The sequence below is a fragment of the Pinus tabuliformis genome, chromosome 5_1 (genome assembly GCF_031772625.1).
Source record: "Pinus tabuliformis cultivar Carrire ecotype Pingquan chromosome 5_1, CPIR1, whole genome shotgun sequence".
Lineage (NCBI taxonomy): Eukaryota > Viridiplantae > Streptophyta > Pinopsida > Pinales > Pinaceae > Pinus > Pinus tabuliformis.
The window spans coordinates 560,603,789-560,610,858 of record NC_142305.1 but is presented as its reverse complement, the minus strand read 5'-3'; the positions used below and the strand labels follow the sequence as shown (position 1 = coordinate 560,610,858).

The 7,070-nt window shown below is 36.7% G+C and overlaps 1 long non-coding RNA gene across 1 annotated transcript; it reads left to right on the top strand.

Moving 5' to 3' along the window:
- Positions 1-1,220: 1,220 nt before the first annotated feature.
- Positions 1,221-4,009, top strand: LOC149166036 (uncharacterized). The gene is made up of 3 exons (XR_016260395.1): positions 1,221-1,523; positions 3,568-3,677; positions 3,816-4,009. It is a non-coding gene; the product is annotated as an uncharacterized LOC149166036 (long non-coding RNA).
- Positions 4,010-7,070: the final 3,061 nt, after the last annotated feature.

Here is a 7,070-nt window from a genome sequence, read left to right as displayed (position 1 = left end):
CCCATCGCTCCTGTTTCCTTATTTTATTCCTCTGTTGAGGATGTAAATAGGCACTCTACTATTTACTTTTCAAATTCATACAGAATATAGACAATTAATTAATCTACTGTCTCTTCCGAGAAATATTCATCATAGATATGTTCAATTATCTATTCTTTACTTCAAGAATTCGTTCTACACAATGATTCAAGTTACATTCGTTCATTTCTTGTAATTCACTCATAACTTAGCTTATGCAAAAATAGTTGTAATTTCCATACCTGAGTTTGAAACTCTAATGAAGTTCCTCACTACAAAAGTTCACCTCTGTTTCTACTGCTTGTCTTCCACCTGTCTGTGAGATTTTCCCTCCAGGACCCAATCTCCCCCAAAGTGCACTTGCAAGACCTCTATCTTCTGCAAGAATTCCAGCACATTGTGCCTTTGCTATCTGGTCATCACCAGACGTAGTAGTCTTTTCTCCTTACTACCTATCCTCGGTTTTTCCTTCCCCCAACTTCCTTTTCTTTGGAAGCATTACACAGTTAGGGAAGGTAGTTAGGGTTTTCTGGAAACTGCCTTTTCCAACTTCCTTTCATTAGGAGTTACAAGATCAGCTGATACTCTAATCATTTCTTGTTTCCAATAGTTAACAATATTATTCAATTCAAACATTAATAATAATAATTATTTAATTTAACCAGAAATAACAATAATTATTTAGTCTTTTCTTACCGTGGTAAAAATAAAAATATTTACTGCTTTACTGGGGCATTACATGATGGCACATCCCCTAGCCTTTTAACCACATTGAGTGATGGAAACCCCCCACTATATAAACACCCCACTTGAAAAACTTCAATATATTATTATTAATAATTATATTTTCAAAATAAAATAATATTTATAATTAATTTATTATTTTTAATTGATAAATTTAAATTAATAATTTTATTTTTAAACTTTTCTATGATTATATTTAAACCCAATTTTAAATTAATAATAATTAAAACTAATTATAATATTATGTATATATACATACTTCTTCGAATTTTATAATTATTAAATATTTTGTTGTTTTAATATTAATAATTGAAGTAGTCTACCCAGGCGGAGGAATGGCCCGATTTCCATCGCCGCTTGGAAAAACCTCCAGCTCCAGCCGCCGGCAATTCCTCTGCCCTCCGCCACCCTCCGCGAGCTCCGCCCAGCTCCACATTAATGTCGACGACTGACAGGTTCCTGACATACAGCCTGATTTCCATCGCGTCTTGCCGCACGGGAAGTTAATTCAGCATGGAATTTGAATTACTCCAAAAACCCGCGGGCTGCTCCCTCACCAATTCGACCCTGCATTCTGGAAAACTCACTCACCAATTCGACCCGGCATTCTGGAAAACTCACTCCGCTTTCTAAGCTATGCTTTCTACGCTCCAGGGATCAGTTGCGTGCTCAACGTTTGGGGTTTGTTGGTGATTGCTGCTGGGATCGAATTCAGAGAGTGGCCTCGTTTGCTGAGATTTGTTGTGTCCTCAGATAAAAAGGTCAGAGAGTGTTCCTGCAAACTATGTTTCTTAATAAACTAGATGAAAACTCAAGTTTAAAATTTGCCATCGCTCTAAGCGTTTGAGTATTGTAAGTTAACTTGAAAAAATTGGGTTGGACAGATCGCATAATTGGACATGGGTAATGATCCTGATTATCACAAACAGTACTCACCTAACCCTAACCGTGCCCTCCATCCCCATTGAGACACTGAACTTAAAACAAGTTTATTTTAGTGTCTGGGAGAGCGTTTCTCTGTAATTATATTTTTAGATAATGCTTTGTTGAAGATTCCAAGATCAATTCTCGTGATCGATTCAAAAAGAGTATGAACTCAGCGAAGAAATAGGAGATTATATACAGGAGCTCTGCAAAATGAAAAACTTTCCCACATAACCTGCACAAACCCCAGTACTGGGACTAATGTCTGAGTTAATTATTAAGATACGATTTGTCTTTAGCTGAGAAAAACAGTAGTTACAGAAGAAAAATTGCAGTTTGTGCCTATTGGCAACAGGCACTCCGCTTTGAGCTTTGGGTTGGACAGAACACAAGAATGAAATGGAAGCCAAAGAACCTTTCAAGTGCATGGAATTTACAGTGTGTTATAAAATGAATTATATATGTACAATTGAGAAAACCATAAATGTATTAGGTTGATGAGATGAAAGAGTATGTAGATCAGGAGAGTTATGTTTATGACTTTATACCTCTGTCAGTAGCTTAAAAGGCCTTTTAGGGGTGACCCTGACTATATTATGTCGATGAGAAGAAAGAGTATATAAATCAGAAGAGACACATTTATACCTCTGTCAGTAGCCTGAAAGGCCTTTTAGGGGTGGCCCTGACTTCTTTCTTGCGTTGTTCTGCCCGGTTCTCCATGTTGGTGATCCTCTTTCAATGGAACCAAAACTCTGAGAAGAATGCAAAACCAAACAATTTTGTCAATCCATATTTATAGAAAGTTCATTAAACCAGTGTAAATGAAATAAGAAAACTCAGTTCTTTCTAGACACAATTTATTAAGCAGAAGCATCCAGAGACTCGACTCTATAAATATACAGAAATATGTCCATAAAAAATAGTAGGGAGATCATAGATGAATTTGCTCATACTTTTTTTCTTCCTCTTCAGCTTCCATAACTGCAAAGGAAAAATAAAAATAATGATTCATCACGCTTCATTAAAAGAGCTAAAGTGATCAATCATATTTTCCAAAAGAAGACATAAAAAGCGTTGATTGCCTCAATGAAAACACAAAATATCTCCTCAGCACTGATTCTTAAAATACCAGGACTATTTGGGTTTCTCTCCAAACACTAATGATCATGATTAACTATTCTTCAATTAGGATTTCAGACAGGGTTCTCACAGAAACAAATAGAATGGCCTTTCTCATCAACAAGTTAAAGATCAATACTTAGGATACTCTCAGACAGAGCAGCCTACATAAAGAACTCTAATAAGAGAGGAAGCAAACCAACAATGTGGTTACTAAACTTTAAGAAAGTGGACAAGAACATGCTTTGGAACTGAAGGTCAGCAGGGTCAAGATTAACAAAAGGGAATCAGTGAAAAACAAACCCATTTCATTAACAACGTTGTCTCAGAGGTTGCCAAATGAGAACAATTAGCAGACAGAAGAAGGGTAACAATAATCTCATCACTTTCAAAAAACAACCAGAAAGAATCCTTTACCTGTTATTACCATAAAGGCCCACAAGCAACAAACAGGATTCCAGTAGTCTCCAATTATAAAAGTTGGAAAATGAAGATGAATGAAAAGTGTTCTTATCTATCAGAGTGAGGAAGACTTCAGATCTTATGTAGGATATGTTCAACCTATAGGCTGGTCAGAGAAAATGATGGGATTCAAGAGGGACATAATAATTAACATCAAAGAACCAAGAGAAGAAAAAAGAAGCAAAAACAGTCATCTCGAATAGAGCCAATTCAATTTTGTTGAAGTAGGGTTTATCCTACATAAATCAGGAAATTCTTATTCAGCATTATTGCCAACTAACTATTTTCTAATTTCATCAGGCCCTAGACTGGTTGTTTTGAAGAGGCTGAACAACTTAGTCCAGTTTCTGTCTTGGACTCCCCTTTTGAGGATACTCCAGGCTTTGAAAATACATATGCTACTATCCAGAGTAAGTTCTAAAGCCATCCTCAATCCTTTGTCTCGTTTTACTTTCCATGCACATTTTGTTTATTGTTTTTATGGGTGTTGTTTTTAGTTTCCTCCAATTTTGCCAGTTTGAGTATGATAAGTTTTTTTTTGATGGTAGGGGCCAAACGACAGCTACCTAAAAAAATTCCTGCATATGAACAACTTGCTTACATGGACCCTCTTCTTTTGGAAAAGAGAGTAGCATCATAGAAGGATTCATCTGAAGATGAAAGTGGCAATTGTACAGAGGAGGACGAGTCACAGAGCATGGGTATAGATGTTGATTCTACTGATATATCATCATCAGCTCAGACAAGCCCCTATATAAGTCACGATAATGAAATGGATTGGGAAGAAGATGTGGGGACAAAATATCATATGAAACAAGATGTCCATTTCTCTCAAACAATTCCAGAGAGTCTTCCTCCTGCATCCCCATTAACTTCATTATGGGGTTCTCATCATCCTTCCTTAGTTGCAGCAAGGCAGGTGCACAAGCATCTGTTTCATAGGGTGAATGAAGAGTTACATTCAAGCAGAAAATGCCATGGTTGTGGGTTTATGGCAGGGGTAGAGCCATGGCTAAGAGAACAACAACAGTAGGCTCAGGAGCAATTGGTAAAGAAGATTATATGTGGACAAATATCTCCTTCTTCTGCATGGAAAGAAGAGATTGATACCAATAGTCATGCAGACAGGATTGTTGAGCTAGACTTTAAGAGGGGGAGACAACAGTGGAAAATATTCAGAGAGGAAGCAGAGGAAGTAGGGGTTAACATAGAGATAGCAATTTTTGGAGTGCCAGTGTAAGAGGTGTTGCTTGACCTTGTTCAATTGTAGCCCTTTTCTCTTACTCTGCTCTGCTCACCTGCTGCTTCCATACTAGAGATAAGGTAGAAATGGTCTATAGATAGAGATATTCAGAGTAGCAGTCACTCTCTGCTGCTTATGATGAGGATTCAAATTTTCAATAATAGAAAGATGGCACCATCTCGTGCCTGTAGCTCTGAGATAGTACTTTTGAATCATCTCTACTAGAGATGGCCATATCTTGTATTGCCAAGAAAGCATCTCTAAGATAGATGACAACATGTTTCTTCTGTTTTTTTTCCCTTGCTTTAATTAGATAATACTGCCATAAATTAAGGACTTCAGGCTTCTTATCGATGTAAATGGATTTTTTAAGGGTTAAATTTAGCAGATTAACTGATTTTTTTTTTAATATAAATATCCTTGTAAAAAAATGTGTCATTTTCAGAACCATCCATTAATTTCACATAAAAGATATCATCTATATTGCAATTCTCAAAAAAACAGTTTCAATCAGTTTTCAAAGCTTGTGAGTATGGCAGGAAGCCAAATGAAGTTCATTTGAAGTCTGACAATATATTGCAGAAGAGAAATCTTTATTTCCAACCTTTGAGAATTTTATCCACATGGTTTCTTGGTGACTCCAACATTCTCTCAGATGTTTTTGGCAAATGAACAAATGTATGTTTTAGAATGGTCTTTTCAATGATGAAAATGACTTGTCAATAAGCCCTCAAATACATTTCAAGGCAACTGCCATATTTGGCCCACATATACCTCCCTACATGAATATTTCTCACCAGCAAACAAATGTGGACTTGATTGATAAACTCCAGATGACACAAGTATGAATGAATAGTCCCAATGCTAGCATACAATAAGTTAATTCTGTGCACTTTTCAGGTGTTTTTGTGTTACTCTGTTGACTTAGAACACTTCCTATTTTTCTTTCACAGAAAAAGCTTGATGACACTGAGGAAGTCTTGAAAGATTTTCAAGAGAAACATAGTCAAGCTAACTGCACAATCAAGGAAAAGGAGTTCATTATCTCAAATTTGTTACAATCAGGTAGGTTCTCAGCTGTCACAAGTTTAAAGTACCCCGAGACAGTTAAGGTGGTCTAACCACCTCACTAACCTAATCAATAATTAACTATATTGTCATGTTATTATAATCATGCTCACTTAATACATAATGTTTATATTATTAACGCCATTAACAATGAACTTCATTGTTTGCTTCTCCATTACCTCCTTTCAAACAACAGTTATAATAAAGCTCCTAAACCCAGAACCACGATCACCTTGAATCTGCTTGCACATTTTATTTTTACCTCTACACCCCATCAACTCAGGAAAGCAAAGATATTCCCAAGCTAATCATATTCACTAATGGGGGCTTGGCTTTGAGCTTGCTATAGGAAACTTTACATGGTTACATAACTTTACTAAAACGACATTTACAATACATTAAGTTGACCCTTTATAAGGTCCACATGACATAGCACTTAGGCACAATATTCATAATCACAATCCATGTACAAAAATAGAGGTAACACAAAGCTTGGACTACAAAAACTTATCAATATCCACCAGAAAATGGGAATCCAATTCCAGGGATTTCATCAATTTTTTGCACACTACATAGAAAAAAACATGACTATTTTTGTTGTTTGCAAATTCTAAAAAAATGACAATTTTTATTCCTTGTAAAATTAGATGTTCGGAAAGATGCATACATGGCTCATCGTCATCTTTGTCATCATGTTGCTGCATGTAAACCCATCTTCACATTTTTTAATCAAATAGAATAGACTATGTAATCCATGAATTCACTTGGTCTCTGAATATGAGGAGGTCCATCTACCATTTAAGACTGGTGCCATAGGTTGTTTCTGATGAAGCAAGAAGTACAACAACTTCTTACCACAGTTCAGTAGCTGCTTACAAAAGGATCAGTGCCACTCTCTGTAAACAGGGCATCTGAACGTTGATCCTAAACAAATCCTCCAAGTGGATCATCTTTTGGAGATCCATATAGTCAGTCTATCTGAAGAAAGGAGAGCTTTCTCAAGAGCTAGCACCCTACAATCAAACCATGATCTGGAATATGAATCCTGCAAGTCATTCCAAAATAAGATGCCCTGCCTGCTTAGCCTGCTAGCTTGATACTGAGGAATCTCCAGAAAGCATTGGCCATCACCCCTCCAACACCAGCTTGGTTGTATCACCAAATCCCAATGGCATCCAATGCCGGTATAAATCCAATACACACATTTGGCAACACATTTCCAAGTGGACCAGATGCTTTTTAACATAGAAGAACCTCTAAATTGGAAAAGGTGTGGAGAAGAGATAATCTCAATCAAATCTGCCAAGTGGCTGAACCTTCCAAGCACATCACAATCATTTTGCTGCCAAAATCTTGCAGGCTTGCCCTGAACCACCATATCAATCAGCCACAAGCCACCCTCCTCCTTAGGCAAAATGCAGACATCTCATGGGACCATCAATAACCCATGGTCTATAATATTTGTTCACACCAACCAAACCTCAGTTAATTT